We start from the raw sequence: 15,895 nt of genomic DNA, 5'->3' as shown, positions 1-15,895 counted from the left end.
GTTTGCAATTTGTTAAGAGCTTTGGTAAATTGTGTCTTCCTGTTTAATCCACATGAATGATAAGCTAAAAAGTGCGCTGACACGGGGAGCGACCTAGTGCCCAAGTTGACTTTCTGGCCGGGGGCTGGACTTGGGCCCTAAGCTGTTCCCTCCTAAGACACACCCCCAGAACAGCTGATGGCCAGTAGGGGTGCCACATCAGACAGTCCACTGGGCCAGAGTTTCACCTGTGTCCTTGACTTGGGTAAAGGTCTAGTTCGGATTTTGTGGCTCATATAACAGCGGCCTTGGGTAGATTCTTGAGAGTATAATTGGGAGTACGTCCGACTTATTCATATTGTAGCTAGTGCTGCCAGGGATTCTTCAGTGTAGAGTTTTCTTCTGTTTCGCTATGCCAACTTGACAAGGTGTTGCTTCCTTGCCCCAGGCAGTCACTATAATGCGACTGCAACTGCGAGAAGGTTTGCAGGGATTTCAGCTCGGGGCCGATGAAAATGTGGAAACGCTTCACGAATTTGCGTGTCATCCTTTCGCAGGGGCCATGCTAATCTTCTCTGTATCGTTTCCAATTTATTATATGTGTTGCCTTAGCAAGCACATTGACTGATAGGCGCTGCCTACCATTTGAACCCCTGGTTGTCGGAACGACACCCTTACAGCGGTGCAGGCTAGAGAGCCGCTGTCCCTATGAACCGTCGCAAGAGCGAGGGGTGAGGTATAAACCTTGTAGACTTCAATGTGTTTGCAATTTGTTAAGAGCTTTGGTAAATTGTGTCTTCCTGTTTAATCCACATGAATGATAAGCTAAAAAGTGCGCTGACACGGGGAGCGACCTAGTGCCCAAGTTGACTTTCTGGCCGGGGGCTGGACTTGGGCCCTAAGCTGTTCCCTCCTAAGACACACCCCCAGAACAGCTGATGGCCAGTAGGGGGTGCCACATCAGACAGTCCACTGGGCCAGAGTTTCACCTGTGTCCTTGACTTGGGTAAAGGTCTAGTTCGGATTTTGTGGCTCATATAACAGCGGCCTTGGGTAGATTCTTGAGAGTATAATTGGGAGTACGTCCGACTTATTCATATTGTAGCTAGTGCTGCCAGGGATTCTTCAGTGTAGAGTTTTCTTCTGTTTCGCTATGCCAACTTGACAAGGTGTTGCTTCCTTGCCCCAGGCAGTCACTATAATGCGACTGCAACTGCGAGAAGGTTTGCAGGGATTTCAGCTCGGGGCCGATGAAAATGTGGAAACGCTTCACGAATTTGCGTGTCATCCTTTCGCAGGGGCCATGCTAATCTTCTCTGTATCGTTTCCAATTTATTATATGTGTTGCCTTAGCAAGCACATTGACTGATAGGCGCTGCCTACCATTTGAACCCCTGGTTGTCGGAACGACACCCTTACAGCGGTGCAGGCTAGAGAGCCGCTGTCCCTATGAACCGTCGCAAGAGCGGGGTGAGGTATAAACCTTGTAGACTTCAATGTGTTTGCAATTTGTTAAGAGCTTTGGTAAATTGTGTCTTCCTGTTTAATCCACATGAATGATAAGCTAAAAAGTGCGCTGACACGGGGAGCGACCTAGTGCCCAAGTTGACTTTCTGGCCGGGGGCTGGACTTGGGCCCTAAGCTGTTCCCTCCTAAGACACACCCCCAGAACAGCTGATGGCCAGTAGGGGGTGCCACATCAGACAGTCCACTGGGCCAGAGTTTCACCTGTGTCCTTGACTTGGGTAAAGGTCTAGTTCGGATTTTGTGGCTCATATAACAGCGGCCTTGGGTAGATTCTTGAGAGTATAATTGGGAGTACGTCCGACTTATTCATATTGTAGCTAGTGCTGCCAGGGATTCTTCAGTGTAGAGTTTTCTTCTGTTTCGCTATGCCAACTTGACAAGGTGTTGCTTCCTTGCCCCAGGCAGTCACTATAATGCGACTGCAACTGCGAGAAGGTTTGCAGGGATTTCAGCTCGGGGCCGATGAAAATGTGGAAACGCTTCACGAATTTGCGTGTCATCCTTTCGCAGGGGCCATGCTAATCTTCTCTGTATCGTTTCCAATTTATTATATGTGTTGCCTTAGCAAGCACATTGACTGATAGGCGCTGCCTACCATTTGAACCCCTGGTTGTCGGAACGACACCCTTACAGCGGTGCAGGCTAGAGAGCCGCTGTCCCTATGAACCGTCGCAAGAGCGGGGTGAGGTATAAACCTTGTAGACTTCAATGTGTTTGCAATTTGTTAAGAGCTTTGGTAAATTGTGTCTTCCTGTTTAATCCACATGAATGATAAGCTAAAAAGTGCGCTGACACGGGGAGCGACCTAGTGCCCAAGTTGACTTTCTGGCCGGGGGCTGGACTTGGGCCCTAAGCTGTTCCCTCCTAAGACACACCCCCAGAACAGCTGATGGCCAGTAGGGGGTGCCACATCAGACAGTCCACTGGGCCAGAGTTTCACCTGTGTCCTTGACTTGGGTAAAGGTCTAGTTCGGATTTTGTGGCTCATATAACAGCGGCCTTGGGTAGATTCTTGAGAGTATAATTGGGAGTACGTCCGACTTATTCATATTGTAGCTAGTGCTGCCAGGGATTCTTCAGTGTAGAGTTTTCTTCTGTTTCGCTATGCCAACTTGACAAGGTGTTGCTTCCTTGCCCCAGGCAGTCACTATAATGCGACTGCAACTGCGAGAAGGTTTGCAGGGATTTCAGCTCGGGGCCGATGAAAATGTGGAAACGCTTCACGAATTTGCGTGTCATCCTTTCGCAGGGGCCATGCTAATCTTCTCTGTATCGTTTCCAATTTATTATATGTGTTGCCTTAGCAAGCACATTGACTGATAGGCGCTGCCTACCATTTGAACCCCTGGTTGTCGGAACGACACCCTTACAGCGGTGCAGGCTAGAGAGCCGCTGTCCCTATGAACCGTCGCAAGAGCGAGGGGTGAGGTATAAACCTTGTAGACTTCAATGTGTTTGCAATTTGTTAAGAGCTTTGGTAAATTGTGTCTTCCTGTTTAATCCACATGAATGATAAGCTAAAAAGTGCGCTGACACGGGGAGCGACCTAGTGCCCAAGTTGACTTTCTGGCCGGGGGCTGGACTTGGGCCCTAAGCTGTTCCCTCCTAAGACACACCCCCAGAACAGCTGATGGCCAGTAGGGGGTGCCACATCAGACAGTCCACTGGGCCAGAGTTTCACCTGTGTCCTTGACTTGGGTAAAGGTCTAGTTCGGATTTTGTGGCTCATATAACAGCGGCCTTGGGTAGATTCTTGAGAGTATAATTGGGAGTACGTCCGACTTATTCATATTGTAGCTAGTGCTGCCAGGGATTCTTCAGTGTAGAGTTTTCTTCTGTTTCGCTATGCCAACTTGACAAGGTGTTGCTTCCTTGCCCCAGGCAGTCACTATAATGCGACTGCAACTGCGAGAAGGTTTGCAGGGATTTCAGCTCGGGGCCGATGAAAATGTGGAAACGCTTCACGAATTTGCGTGTCATCCTTTCGCAGGGGCCATGCTAATCTTCTCTGTATCGTTTCCAATTTATTATATGTGTTGCCTTAGCAAGCACATTGACTGATAGGCGCTGCCTACCATTTGAACCCCTGGTTGTCGGAACGACACCCTTACAGCGGTGCAGGCTAGAGAGCCGCTGTCCCTATGAACCGTCGCAAGAGCGGGGTGAGGTATAAACCTTGTAGACTTCAATGTGTTTGCAATTTGTTAAGAGCTTTGGTAAATTGTGTCTTCCTGTTTAATCCACATGAATGATAAGCTAAAAAGTGCGCTGACACGGGGAGCGACCTAGTGCCCAAGTTGACTTTCTGGCCGGGGGCTGGACTTGGGCCCTAAGCTGTTCCCTCCTAAGACACACCCCCAGAACAGCTGATGGCCAGTAGGGGGTGCCACAACAGTCCACTGGGCCAGAGTTTCACCTGTGTCCTTGACTTGGGTAAAGGTCTAGTTCGGATTTTGTGGCTCATATAACAGCGGCCTTGGGTAGATTCTTGAGAGTATAATTGGGAGTACGTCCGATTTATTCATATTGTAGCTAGTGCTGCCAGGGATTCTTCAGTGTAGAGTTTTCTTCTGTTTCGCTATGCCAACTTGACAAGGTGTTGCTTCCTTGCCCCAGGCAGTCACTATAATGCGACTGCAACTGCGAGAAGGTTTGCAGGGATTTCAGCTCGGGGCCGATGAAAATGTGGAAACGCTTCACGAATTTGCGTGTCATCCTTTCGCAGGGGCCATGCTAATCTTCTCTGTATCGTTTCCAATTTATTATATGTGTTGCCTTAGCAAGCACATTGACTGATAGGCGCTGCCTACCATTTGAACCCCTGGTTGTCGGAACGACACCCTTACAGCGGTGCAGGCTAGAGAGCCGCTGTCCCTATGAACCGTCGGCGAGGGGTGAGGTATAAACCTTGTAGACTTCAATGTGTTTGCAATTTGTTAAGAGCTTTGGTAAATTGTGTCTTCCTGTTTAATCCACATGAATGATAAGCTAAAAAGTGCGCTGACACGGGGAGCGACCTAGTGCCCAAGTTGACTTTCTGGCCGGGGGCTGGACTTGGGCCCTAAGCTGTTCCCTCCTAAGACACACCCCCAGAACAGCTGATGGCAAGTAGGGGGTGCCACATCAGACAGTCCACTGGGCCAGAGTTTCACCTGTGTCCTTGACTTGGGTAAAGGTCTAGTTCGGATTTTGTGGCTCATATAACAGCGGCCTTGGGTAGATTCTTGAGAGTATAATTGGGAGTACGTCCGATTTATTCATATTGTAGCTAGTGCTGCCAGGGATTCTTCAGTGTAGAGTTTTCTTCTGTTTCGCTATGCCAACTTGACAAGGTGTTGCTTCCTTGCCCCAGGCAGTCACTATAATGCGACTGCAACTGCGAGAAGGTTTGCAGGGATTTCAGCTCGGGGCCGATGAAAATGTGGAAACGCTTCACGAATTTGCGTGTCATCCTTTCGCAGGGGCCATGCTAATCTTCTCTGTATCGTTTCCAATTTATTATATGTGTTGCCTTAGCAAGCACATTGACTGATAGGCGCTGCCTACCATTTGAACCCCTGGTTGTCGGAACGACACCCTTACAGCGGTGCAGGCTAGAGAGCCGCTGTCCCTATGAACCGTCGCAAGAGCGAGGGGTGAGGTATAAACCTTGTAGACTTCAATGTGTTTGCAATTTGTTAAGAGCTTTGGTAAATTGTGTCTTCCTGTTTAATCCACATGAATGATAAGCTAAAAAGTGCGCTGACACGGGGAGCGACCTAGTGCCCAAGTTGACTTTCTGGCCGGGGGCTGGACTTGGGCCCTAAGCTGTTCCCTCCTAAGACACACCCCCAGAACAGCTGATGGCAAGTAGGGGGTGCCACATCAGACAGTCCACTGGGCCAGAGTTTCACCTGTGTCCTTGACTTGGGTAAAGGTCTAGTTCGGATTTTGTGGCTCATATAACAGCGGCCTTGGGTAGATTCTTGAGAGTATAATTGGGAGTACGTCCGATTTATTCATATTGTAGCTAGTGCTGCCAGGGATTCTTCAGTGTAGAGTTTTCTTCTGTTTCGCTATGCCAACTTGACAAGGTGTTGCTTCCTTGCCCCAGGCAGTCACTATAATGCGACTGCAACTGCGAGAAGGTTTGCAGGGATTTCAGCTCGGGGCCGATGAAAATGTGGAAACGCTTCACGAATTTGCGTGTCATCCTTTCGCAGGGGCCATGCTAATCTTCTCTGTATCGTTTCCAATTTATTATATGTGTTGCCTTAGCAAGCACATTGACTGATAGGCGCTGCCTACCATTTGAACCCCTGGTTGTCGGAACGACACCCTTACAGCGGTGCAGGCTAGAGAGCCGCTGTCCCTATGAACCGTCGCGAGGGGTGAGGTATAAACCTTGTAGACTTCAATGTGTTTGCAATTTGTTAAGAGCTTTGGTAAATTGTGTCTTCCTGTTTAATCCACATGAATGATAAGCTAAAAAGTGCGCTGACACGGGGAGCGACCTAGTGCCCAAGTTGACTTTCTGGCCGGGGGCTGGACTTGGGCCCTAAGCTGTTCCCTCCTAAGACACACCCCCAGAACAGCTGATGGCCAGTAGGGGTGCCACATCAGACAGTCCACTGGGCCAGAGTTTCACCTGTGTCCTTGACTTGGGTAAAGGTCTAGTTCGGATTTTGTGGCTCATATAACAGCGGCCTTGGGTAGATTCTTGAGAGTATAATTGGGAGTACGTCCGATTTATTCATATTGTAGCTAGTGCTGCCAGGGATTCTTCAGTGTAGAGTTTTCTTCTGTTTCGCTATGCCAACTTGACAAGGTGTTGCTTCCTTGCCCCAGGCAGTCACTATAATGCGACTGCAACTGCGAGAAGGTTTGCAGGGATTTCAGCTCGGGGCCGATGAAAATGTGGAAACGCTTCACGAATTTGCGTGTCATCCTTTCGCAGGGGCCATGCTAATCTTCTCTGTATCGTTTCCAATTTATTATATGTGTTGCCTTAGCAAGCACATTGACTGATAGGCGCTGCCTACCATTTGAACCCCTGGTTGTCGGAACGACACCCTTACAGCGGTGCAGGCTAGAGAGCCGCTGTCCCTATGAACCGTCGCAAGAGCGGGGTGAGGTATAAACCTTGTAGACTTCAATGTGTTTGCAATTTGTTAAGAGCTTTGGTAAATTGTGTCTTCCTGTTTAATCCACATGAATGATAAGCTAAAAAGTGCGCTGACACGGGGAGCGACCTAGTGCCCAAGTTGACTTTCTGGCCGGGGGCTGGACTTGGGCCCTAAGCTGTTCCCTCCTAAGACACACCCCCAGAACAGCTGATGGCAAGTAGGGGGTGCCACATCAGACAGTCCACTGGGCCAGAGTTTCACCTGTGTCCTTGACTTGGGTAAAGGTCTAGTTCGGATTTTGTGGCTCATATAACAGCGGCCTTGGGTAGATTCTTGAGAGTATAATTGGGAGTACGTCCGATTTATTCATATTGTAGCTAGTGCTGCCAGGGATTCTTCAGTGTAGAGTTTTCTTCTGTTTCGCTATGCCAACTTGACAAGGTGTTGCTTCCTTGCCCCAGGCAGTCACTATAATGCGACTGCAACTGCGAGAAGGTTTGCAGGGATTTCAGCTCGGGGCCGATGAAAATGTGGAAACGCTTCACGAATTTGCGTGTCATCCTTTCGCAGGGGCCATGCTAATCTTCTCTGTATCGTTTCCAATTTATTATATGTGTTGCCTTAGCAAGCACATTGACTGATAGGCGCTGCCTACCATTTGAACCCCTGGTTGTCGGAACGACACCCTTACAGCGGTGCAGGCTAGAGAGCCGCTGTCCCTATGAACCGTCGCAAGAGCGAGGGGTGAGGTATAAACCTTGTAGACTTCAATGTGTTTGCAATTTGTTAAGAGCTTTGGTAAATTGTGTCTTCCTGTTTAATCCACATGAATGATAAGCTAAAAAGTGCGCTGACACGGGGAGCGACCTAGTGCCCAAGTTGACTTTCTGGCCGGGGGCTGGACTTGGGCCCTAAGCTGTTCCCTCCTAAGACACACCCCCAGAACAGCTGATGGCAAGTAGGGGTGCCACATCAGACAGTCCACTGGGCCAGAGTTTCACCTGTGTCCTTGACTTGGGTAAAGGTCTAGTTCGGATTTTGTGGCTCATATAACAGCGGCCTTGGGTAGATTCTTGAGAGTATAATTGGGAGTACGTCCGATTTATTCATATTGTAGCTAGTGCTGCCAGGGATTCTTCAGTGTAGAGTTTTCTTCTGTTTCGCTATGCCAACTTGACAAGGTGTTGCTTCCTTGCCCCAGGCAGTCACTATAATGCGACTGCAACTGCGAGAAGGTTTGCAGGGATTTCAGCTCGGGGCCGATGAAAATGTGGAAACGCTTCACGAATTTGCGTGTCATCCTTTCGCAGGGGCCATGCTAATCTTCTCTGTATCGTTTCCAATTTATTATATGTGTTGCCTTAGCAAGCACATTGACTGATAGGCGCTGCCTACCATTTGAACCCCTGGTTGTCGGAACGACACCCTTACAGCGGTGCAGGCTAGAGAGCCGCTGTCCCTATGAACCGTCAAGAGCGAGGGGTGAGGTATAAACCTTGTAGACTTCAATGTGTTTGCAATTTGTTAAGAGCTTTGGTAAATTGTGTCTTCCTGTTTAATCCACATGAATGATAAGCTAAAAAGTGCGCTGACACGGGGAGCGACCTAGTGCCCAAGTTGACTTTCTGGCCGGGGGCTGGACTTGGGCCCTAAGCTGTTCCCTCCTAAGACACACCCCCAGAACAGCTGATGGCCAGTAGGGGGTGCCACATCAGACAGTCCACTGGGCCAGAGTTTCACCTGTGTCCTTGACTTGGGTAAAGGTCTAGTTCGGATTTTGTGGCTCATATAACAGCGGCCTTGGGTAGATTCTTGAGAGTATAATTGGGAGTACGTCCGATTTATTCATATTGTAGCTAGTGCTGCCAGGGATTCTTCAGTGTAGAGTTTTCTTCTGTTTCGCTATGCCAACTTGACAAGGTGTTGCTTCCTTGCCCCAGGCAGTCACTATAATGCGACTGCAACTGCGAGAAGGTTTGCAGGGATTTCAGCTCGGGGCCGATGAAAATGTGGAAACGCTTCACGAATTTGCGTGTCATCCTTTCGCAGGGGCCATGCTAATCTTCTCTGTATCGTTTCCAATTTATTATATGTGTTGCCTTAGCAAGCACATTGACTGATAGGCGCTGCCTACCATTTGAACCCCTGGTTGTCGGAACGACACCCTTACAGCGGTGCAGGCTAGAGAGCCGCTGTCCCTATGAACCGTCGCAAGAGCGGGGTGAGGTATAAACCTTGTAGACTTCAATGTGTTTGCAATTTGTTAAGAGCTTTGGTAAATTGTGTCTTCCTGTTTAATCCACATGAATGATAAGCTAAAAAGTGCGCTGACACGGGGAGCGACCTAGTGCCCAAGTTGACTTTCTGGCCGGGGGCTGGACTTGGGCCCTAAGCTGTTCCCTCCTAAGACACACCCCCAGAACAGCTGATGGCCAGTAGGGGGTGCCACATCAGACAGTCCACTGGGCCAGAGTTTCACCTGTGTCCTTGACTTGGGTAAAGGTCTAGTTCGGATTTTGTGGCTCATATAACAGCGGCCTTGGGTAGATTCTTGAGAGTATAATTGGGAGTACGTCCGATTTATTCATATTGTAGCTAGTGCTGCCAGGGATTCTTCAGTGTAGAGTTTTCTTCTGTTTCGCTATGCCAACTTGACAAGGTGTTGCTTCCTTGCCCCAGGCAGTCACTATAATGCGACTGCAACTGCGAGAAGGTTTGCAGGGATTTCAGCTCGGGGCCGATGAAAATGTGGAAACGCTTCACGAATTTGCGTGTCATCCTTTCGCAGGGGCCATGCTATCTTCTCTGTATCGTTTCCAATTTATTATATGTGTTGCCTTAGCAAGCACATTGACTGATAGGCGCTGCCTACCATTTGAACCCCTGGTTGTCGGAACGACACCCTTACAGCGGTGCAGGCTAGAGAGCCGCTGTCCCTATGAACCGTCGCGAGGAGCGGGGTGAGGTATAAACCTTGTAGACTTCAATGTGTTTGCAATTTGTTAAGAGCTTTGGTAAATTGTGTCTTCCTGTTTAATCCACATGAATGATAAGCTAAAAAGTGCGCTGACACGGGGAGCGACCTAGTGCCCAAGTTGACTTTCTGGCCGGGGGCTGGACTTGGGCCCTAAGCTGTTCCCTCCTAAGACACACCCCCAGAACAGCTGATGGCCAGTAGGGGGTGCCACATCAGACAGTCCACTGGGCCAGAGTTTCACCTGTGTCCTTGACTTGGGTAAAGGTCTAGTTCGGATTTTGTGGCTCATATAACAGCGGCCTTGGGTAGATTCTTGAGAGTATAATTGGGAGTACGTCCGACTTATTCATATTGTAGCTAGTGCTGCCAGGGATTCTTCAGTGTAGAGTTTTCTTCTGTTTCGCTATGCCAACTTGACAAGGTGTTGCTTCCTTGCCCCAGGCAGTCACTATAATGCGACTGCAACTGCGAGAAGGTTTGCAGGGATTTCAGCTCGGGGCCGATGAAAATGTGGAAACGCTTCACGAATTTGCGTGTCATCCTTTCGCAGGGGCCATGCTAATCTTCTCTGTATCGTTTCCAATTTATTATATGTGTTGCCTTAGCAAGCACATTGACTGATAGGCGCTGCCTACCATTTGAACCCCTGGTTGTCGGAACGACACCCTTACAGCGGTGCAGGCTAGAGAGCCGCTGTCCCTATGAACCGTCGCGAGGGGTGAGGTATAAACCTTGTAGACTTCAATGTGTTTGCAATTTGTTAAGAGCTTTGGTAAATTGTGTCTTCCTGTTTAATCCACATGAATGATAAGCTAAAAAGTGCGCTGACACGGGAGCGACCTAGTGCCCAAGTTGACTTTCTGGCCGGGGGCTGGACTTGGGCCCTAAGCTGTTCCCTCCTAAGACACACCCCCAGAACAGCTGATGGCAAGTAGGGGGTGCCACATCAGACAGTCCACTGGGCCAGAGTTTCACCTGTGTCCTTGACTTGGGTAAAGGTCTAGTTCGGATTTTGTGGCTCATATAACAGCGGCCTTGGGTAGATTCTTGAGAGTATAATTGGGAGTACGTCCGACTTATTCATATTGTAGCTAGTGCTGCCAGGGATTCTTCAGTGTAGAGTTTTCTTCTGTTTCGCTATGCCAACTTGACAAGGTGTTACTTCCTTGCCCCAGGCAGTCACTATAATGCGACTGCAACTGCGAGAAGGTTTGCAGGGATTTCAGCTCGGGGCCGATGAAAATGTGGAAACGCTTCACGAATTTGCGTGTCATCCTTTCGCTAATGTCTCACTAGGTTTTCCATCGGTTCTCCTTAGCTGGCTGGCAAACTCTGAGCATAATGAGGGCCCATATCAGTTTCCATAAAAAAATCACAGTTTGATCGATTCAGTCTCCCTCTTAAATCTCAATGCCGTTGCTTTCATCCTGGCTGTAAAAACCTTACATTTGGTTTCAGAAATTGTATTAAATTCTGAAAATTGAAGGGGTCTAGCTACGAGCAACCAGTATAAAGCCTAAAATACTTGGACTCACAAAAAATGGATGTAGCTGAAGACTAAAGATGGTGTGGCAGGAGGGGCTGCACATGATCATTCAGTACCAGGGGCCTGCAGATATGGACTCAATTACTGGCATGTTGCAACAATGTCTTCACTTCCAACGTGACTTAATAGAAAGTTGGGACCAAGAAACAATACGCTCGTTGGAGATTAGCCAGTCTTGCACAGAAGCGACTGCTGCACAATGTATGCCGGATAAATTTCACATTTGATTGCGTCTTGCCCTGAAGTCATGCACACAAGATCAAAGCAGCTGCAGTTGCACTCCACTGCTCTCCACCAACCGCAAGACCCAGGGCAAGATGGGGAAACGTCTGGCTGTCACCTGATCAAAGAGTTAATTGACTCTTAGTTTTGACAACAAATACCACGTTTTGCAGAAAATCCTGATTTTCTGTGAAATTGTAATCTTTAACACTAGATTGTTGGTTTTTTAGATTGTTGGTTTTGTCATGTGCAACAAATGTTTAATCTAAAAACACATTGTGTAGTTGATAATAATAAATATTATTTAAATAGCACTTTTCAAAACAAGCAATAAAGTGTTTTACAAGGCAGGCATGAAAGATAGCATACAATGCAGATACACGCACATTTTTACATAAATATATATTTACAAACACATAAATAATTCCGAACATGGTCTGCAATTACCTGTCTGAATTACCTTCCCATGAAAATGTTCTCACAGATAGTTCTGTTTAAGTGACTAAAAGTATGAGGCAAAGGAGGCAAGGGAAAATTGCTGGTAAAGTTAAAAGAGCTTCAGGGCTACCATAGCCAGAGGTTTGTGACATTGAATGTTTTTTTTCCTGCATCACAAACAGGATGAATCACTGCAGGACTTTAAAAAAAACAGCTTTAGTGCAGTGAGGTCAGGTGGCATGGACATGCTATTTCCTCTGTGTGAATATAGGTGATCTAGATGAACAGGTGTTAAAGCTTGGGCATAGGAGTCCCTTGGCAGGTCATCTAGGGACTAAAAAGACCTTGGTCGGAATTGCAAGCAGGATTTATTAGCTAGGTCTGAACACAGCGGTACAGGCTTTTTTGTCAGCAAGCAGGGGATAAGAAAGTGCCCAAATTACCACTTGCAATTATGGAGGATCCATATTCCAGATGAATAGATATGGACAAAGTTGAGCCTTGGGAGAAAACACAGTCAGGACATCTCTACATACTGTTATTTTTCAAACACTCTAAGGCCACCCTATACCACCCCCAGACCACATATTTTAAAAATGTCCTCAGCCTATCCTGTAGGATTTTCTCACATGTATTGCCTTCCCCAAGATAGGTGGTATTTACACAGTTAATTACACTCTGTGCCTATACTGAGCTCTTTTGAGTTCTTCCCCCTCTAGTTTCTGCATGTAGCCTAGTAGATGCCTCAGAGTCCGCATTGATGTCATCACTAACCATACACATGCACAGCACTGAACTTACTCAGTATGGCCTCACTAGTACAAATTTTCTTTAAACAGGCCCTATAATGCTATTTTCCGGGTGCATATTTTTATCTTTAGTTACAGTTACAACATATTTATAAGCGTTAATGCTCATAATGCACATGTTTTTTCTCATCTTGGCTCTCCTGCAGCACCTCTTCTCACCCTCTCTCTGGCGCTTGCTCCTCCCCCCAGAGAGCAAAGTCTGCCCTGGTCAGCTAGCCCGCTCTGTTGTGATTGGTCAAAGTTTCCCATGTGTCGGAAATGTCCCGACCCTTAGAAACAGAACTCAGCCCCACCTTCCAGAGCGGTTCAAAACACTGTTGAAGCTGTCCTTGGCAAAATGCAGCGAACACAACATTAAGTTTTCGTTGTACTGCTCTGCTCAACGAAAACTTAATGTTGTGTTAAAAATGAAATGTAGCCAATTTTTTCTTCATTTCATCTGCCTTCGGAAGTCCAAACAAAGGACATTTCCCCTCGCAGATCAGAGCACAGCGTCTTCTCGAACATGACAGCCGCAAAAAAAACCTCTTCCTCCGGAGCTCCAGCTCCGTTTCTCTCTTTTGTTGTTTGAGGGCGGCCCCAACGAGCCGGAAGGAGTTTTACGTCACTTCTGTAACATTAAGACCCCATAATGTTACGGAAGTGAAGGACAGAATTCAATTGAGCCGTTTCAGGCAGCCCAGGACCAGTGTTTCTGAGGGGGAGGGTAACTCCTTTTAGGCGTGGACTTCAGGTTTTACACTCTACGGACCTTTTACATGTAAAGAAATATATATAACATATACACTAAAGGAGAGGGAAAAAGTGAAAAGCATAATAGGGCCACTTTAATATTCGGCATAGGTACCAGTAGGCCTACACTTCCGATGGCCCATTCGCTATCTACAAATGTGAATGTGCTTTGAGGCTTCATCTAGTCTAGTCTTTGTCTGATTTTAAAGAGGACAGCCTGAAACGGATAAAAATATATAATATCCATCCAAGTGTCCTCTGTGGGAGGGTGGCTCCCTAAAGCATTTTATGTCCCTAATGGGCATTGAACTGCAATCATTTATTTATTTATTTGTTTATTGGAATGAAAAAGCATCAGTGTCTTGTGCATCCTGTACAGGCAGATGTCTGACGGACAGAATATTACTGTCTGCACATTCAGTATCATGGAGTGCATGGGCCGGTTTACCATTGATCTTAACAAGAGCTGCAGATTGTTATCACTTTCCTTAAATGATCATTGGTAACATTCATTCATTCATTCATTATCCATAACCGCTTATCCTGTTTAGGGTCGCGGGGGGCTGGAGCCGATCCCAGCTGTCATTGGACGAAGGCAGGGTACACCCTGGACAGGTCGCCAGACTATTGCAGGGCTGACACATACAGACACACAGCCATTCACACTCACATCCACACCTACGGGTAATTTAGAATCATCAATTAACCTAAGCTGCATGTCTTTGGACTGTGGGAGGAAGACGGAGAACCCGGAGAAAAACCACGCTGACACGAGGGGAACATGCAAACTCAAGCAGACAAGGTGCCACCATTTTCCCTGCCTAGCCATTAGTGCCATGGTAGTAAACAGGCCGGGAGATGAAGACAGACAGCCCAGTGGGCCAAGTGGCAACGTACAAGCTCTGTGTGTGTTGTAGGTTTGGTGATCTCCTCTGCTAAAGCTGTGAGGGCAGGTGTAGCGTGACTAGTTAGTTTGTTTGATATTGTGATTTGTTCAATTCAATTGTCACTGCTGTTAGTCAGTGTCACTTTCCTTTGTAAGACAGTAGTTTTCAATTGTTGCATTGTGAGCATTTCAGTTTATTGTTAATAAATTCCTATTTTGCTTTAATATCGGTTGCCCATGACTCTTTTTTCCTGGGTTTATTTACATTGTTACTCCCCTCATCCCCTGGACCTTAATCAGGGAACGTAACACAATCAATCAATAAATCAATTGATTACTTGATTTAAAAAAAGAAACTTTTGCTTCTACCAAACAATACCAGAAATATTAATAAGATCACTTCTGTATCTTGATTTTACTCAGCAATGGATAAAATCAGACACCTCTTTCAGCAGCTATCATCACCAGATCCAAAAATAACAATAATGTAGGTAAATGTGTAAATACTCAAGTGTCTTTGTAAGGTTTTGTTTCACCACAAGCCTCTAGAACAGCTTCAAGAAACTCAACAGGGGGTGAGTTTCTTCTTCTGTAATTTGTCACAGAAGTCAAGAATAGCTATAATGGGCTCTACAGAAGTATTAATTAAAAGTTATCAAGTGTGCCTTTAGAGGGCAATGAGTCATAGTACAGTTCAAATGTTCTCAGATCTGTTTCTCTCTCTCTTACACACACACACACCAAAATAACCTATGTTAGCTATTGCACAAATAACAATCTGAAAGTCACTTCCACAAAGCTTTTGCATAACATTTGTATTACCTTTTAATGTTGCCTATGAAGCACACATTATCAGCACTGTGGGTCAACAGGTTCTTAAAAGTCTATTTATCTCTTGATTAATGCAATCCTCAAACATATCTGTATCTTGCTAAAACCAATAAGCAGTTGTTGTTATTGTATGTTTAGGCACAAAGGGGTATTTTGAAACATGTTTAGAGCTCAGACACGGTAAAAGTACATTTAATCTAATGTCAATGCAATAAGTGGTCCTTGTTTACCTATTCAATGGACTGCCCCAACAAATGTGTTTATTATGAAATGAATTGTCCTCTCTGGCCTGCCTAAAGCTGAACTTATTTTGTATAAAAGGAAATTGATCTTAACAGATATAACTTGAAATTTAGGTTTAGGTTTAATGTTCAGGTCCCTTAATGTTTGATTGTTTCTTCTGTGCATATCCAGTCTGCAAATGTAATATCTATTCGCATGTGTGGTGGACATGTACCCCTCCAATCAAAAATGTGTTTTTCTTATTGTTGCGAGAGCTTTACTGTGCATAATGATGTCTGTGCAGAGTTCGTTTTCACATTCATCTGCTGAAAGAAGGGGGGGAAGTTACTCTGACTAAAATGCCAGTTTAACACAAGTATGAATCAGCAGGAGTTTGTGACATCACAACTAGATCGAAAGCCAATCATAGTCCAATACGAAACCTAGGCGAGTGTTTGTGTCAAGGTCACAAACATCGAGAACGGACTATATTTGCATATTTTGGTGAAATGAGAAGGAGTCTGCCTTTTTAATTTTTTTATATAATTTTTTTTTTAACTTGTTTATTTAACTTTTTGTGGAAAAACCTCAACAAAGACAAATTATTATTTGAAGCCAAGT

The 15,895-nt window shown here is 46.3% G+C and overlaps 14 non-coding genes across 14 annotated transcripts; all 14 read right to left on the bottom strand.

Annotated features, from left to right (window-relative positions):
- Window positions 1-491: 491 nt before the first annotated feature.
- Window positions 492-598, bottom strand: LOC129109788 (U6 spliceosomal RNA). The gene has a single exon (XR_008532069.1). It is a non-coding gene; the product is annotated as a U6 spliceosomal RNA (small nuclear RNA).
- A 634-nt stretch (window positions 599-1,232) lies between these two features.
- On the bottom strand, window positions 1,233-1,339 carry LOC129109781 (U6 spliceosomal RNA). The gene has a single exon (XR_008532068.1). It is a non-coding gene; the product is annotated as a U6 spliceosomal RNA (small nuclear RNA).
- Window positions 1,340-1,971: 632 nt separating this feature from the next.
- Window positions 1,972-2,078, bottom strand: LOC129109774 (U6 spliceosomal RNA). The gene has a single exon (XR_008532067.1). It is a non-coding gene; the product is annotated as a U6 spliceosomal RNA (small nuclear RNA).
- Window positions 2,079-2,710: 632 nt separating this feature from the next.
- Window positions 2,711-2,817, bottom strand: LOC129109768 (U6 spliceosomal RNA). The gene has a single exon (XR_008532066.1). It is a non-coding gene; the product is annotated as a U6 spliceosomal RNA (small nuclear RNA).
- Window positions 2,818-3,451: 634 nt separating this feature from the next.
- Window positions 3,452-3,558, bottom strand: LOC129109763 (U6 spliceosomal RNA). The gene has a single exon (XR_008532065.1). It is a non-coding gene; the product is annotated as a U6 spliceosomal RNA (small nuclear RNA).
- Window positions 3,559-4,186: 628 nt separating this feature from the next.
- On the bottom strand, window positions 4,187-4,293 carry LOC129109756 (U6 spliceosomal RNA). Its single transcript, XR_008532064.1, has one exon. It is a non-coding gene; the product is annotated as a U6 spliceosomal RNA (small nuclear RNA).
- A 629-nt stretch (window positions 4,294-4,922) lies between these two features.
- Window positions 4,923-5,029, bottom strand: LOC129109750 (U6 spliceosomal RNA). The gene has a single exon (XR_008532063.1). It is a non-coding gene; the product is annotated as a U6 spliceosomal RNA (small nuclear RNA).
- Window positions 5,030-5,663: 634 nt separating this feature from the next.
- Window positions 5,664-5,770, bottom strand: LOC129109744 (U6 spliceosomal RNA). The gene has a single exon (XR_008532061.1). It is a non-coding gene; the product is annotated as a U6 spliceosomal RNA (small nuclear RNA).
- Window positions 5,771-6,397: 627 nt separating this feature from the next.
- Window positions 6,398-6,504, bottom strand: LOC129109731 (U6 spliceosomal RNA). Its single transcript, XR_008532059.1, has one exon. It is a non-coding gene; the product is annotated as a U6 spliceosomal RNA (small nuclear RNA).
- A 632-nt stretch (window positions 6,505-7,136) lies between these two features.
- LOC129109725 (U6 spliceosomal RNA) lies at window positions 7,137-7,243 on the bottom strand. The gene has a single exon (XR_008532058.1). It is a non-coding gene; the product is annotated as a U6 spliceosomal RNA (small nuclear RNA).
- Window positions 7,244-7,876: 633 nt separating this feature from the next.
- On the bottom strand, window positions 7,877-7,983 carry LOC129109717 (U6 spliceosomal RNA). The gene has a single exon (XR_008532057.1). It is a non-coding gene; the product is annotated as a U6 spliceosomal RNA (small nuclear RNA).
- A 632-nt stretch (window positions 7,984-8,615) lies between these two features.
- On the bottom strand, window positions 8,616-8,722 carry LOC129109712 (U6 spliceosomal RNA). Its single transcript, XR_008532056.1, has one exon. It is a non-coding gene; the product is annotated as a U6 spliceosomal RNA (small nuclear RNA).
- A 632-nt stretch (window positions 8,723-9,354) lies between these two features.
- On the bottom strand, window positions 9,355-9,460 carry LOC129110011 (U6 spliceosomal RNA). The gene has a single exon (XR_008532110.1). It is a non-coding gene; the product is annotated as a U6 spliceosomal RNA (small nuclear RNA).
- A 633-nt stretch (window positions 9,461-10,093) lies between these two features.
- On the bottom strand, window positions 10,094-10,200 carry LOC129109705 (U6 spliceosomal RNA). Its single transcript, XR_008532055.1, has one exon. It is a non-coding gene; the product is annotated as a U6 spliceosomal RNA (small nuclear RNA).
- Between the last annotated feature and the right edge of the window lie 5,695 nt (window positions 10,201-15,895).

Source organism: Anoplopoma fimbria, chromosome 2, assembly GCF_027596085.1.
Source record: "Anoplopoma fimbria isolate UVic2021 breed Golden Eagle Sablefish chromosome 2, Afim_UVic_2022, whole genome shotgun sequence".
Classification (NCBI taxonomy): Eukaryota; Metazoa; Chordata; class Actinopteri; order Perciformes; family Anoplopomatidae; genus Anoplopoma; species Anoplopoma fimbria.
The sequence above is the reverse complement of the archived record's forward strand: the minus strand, read 5'-3'. Positions and strand labels throughout refer to the sequence as shown.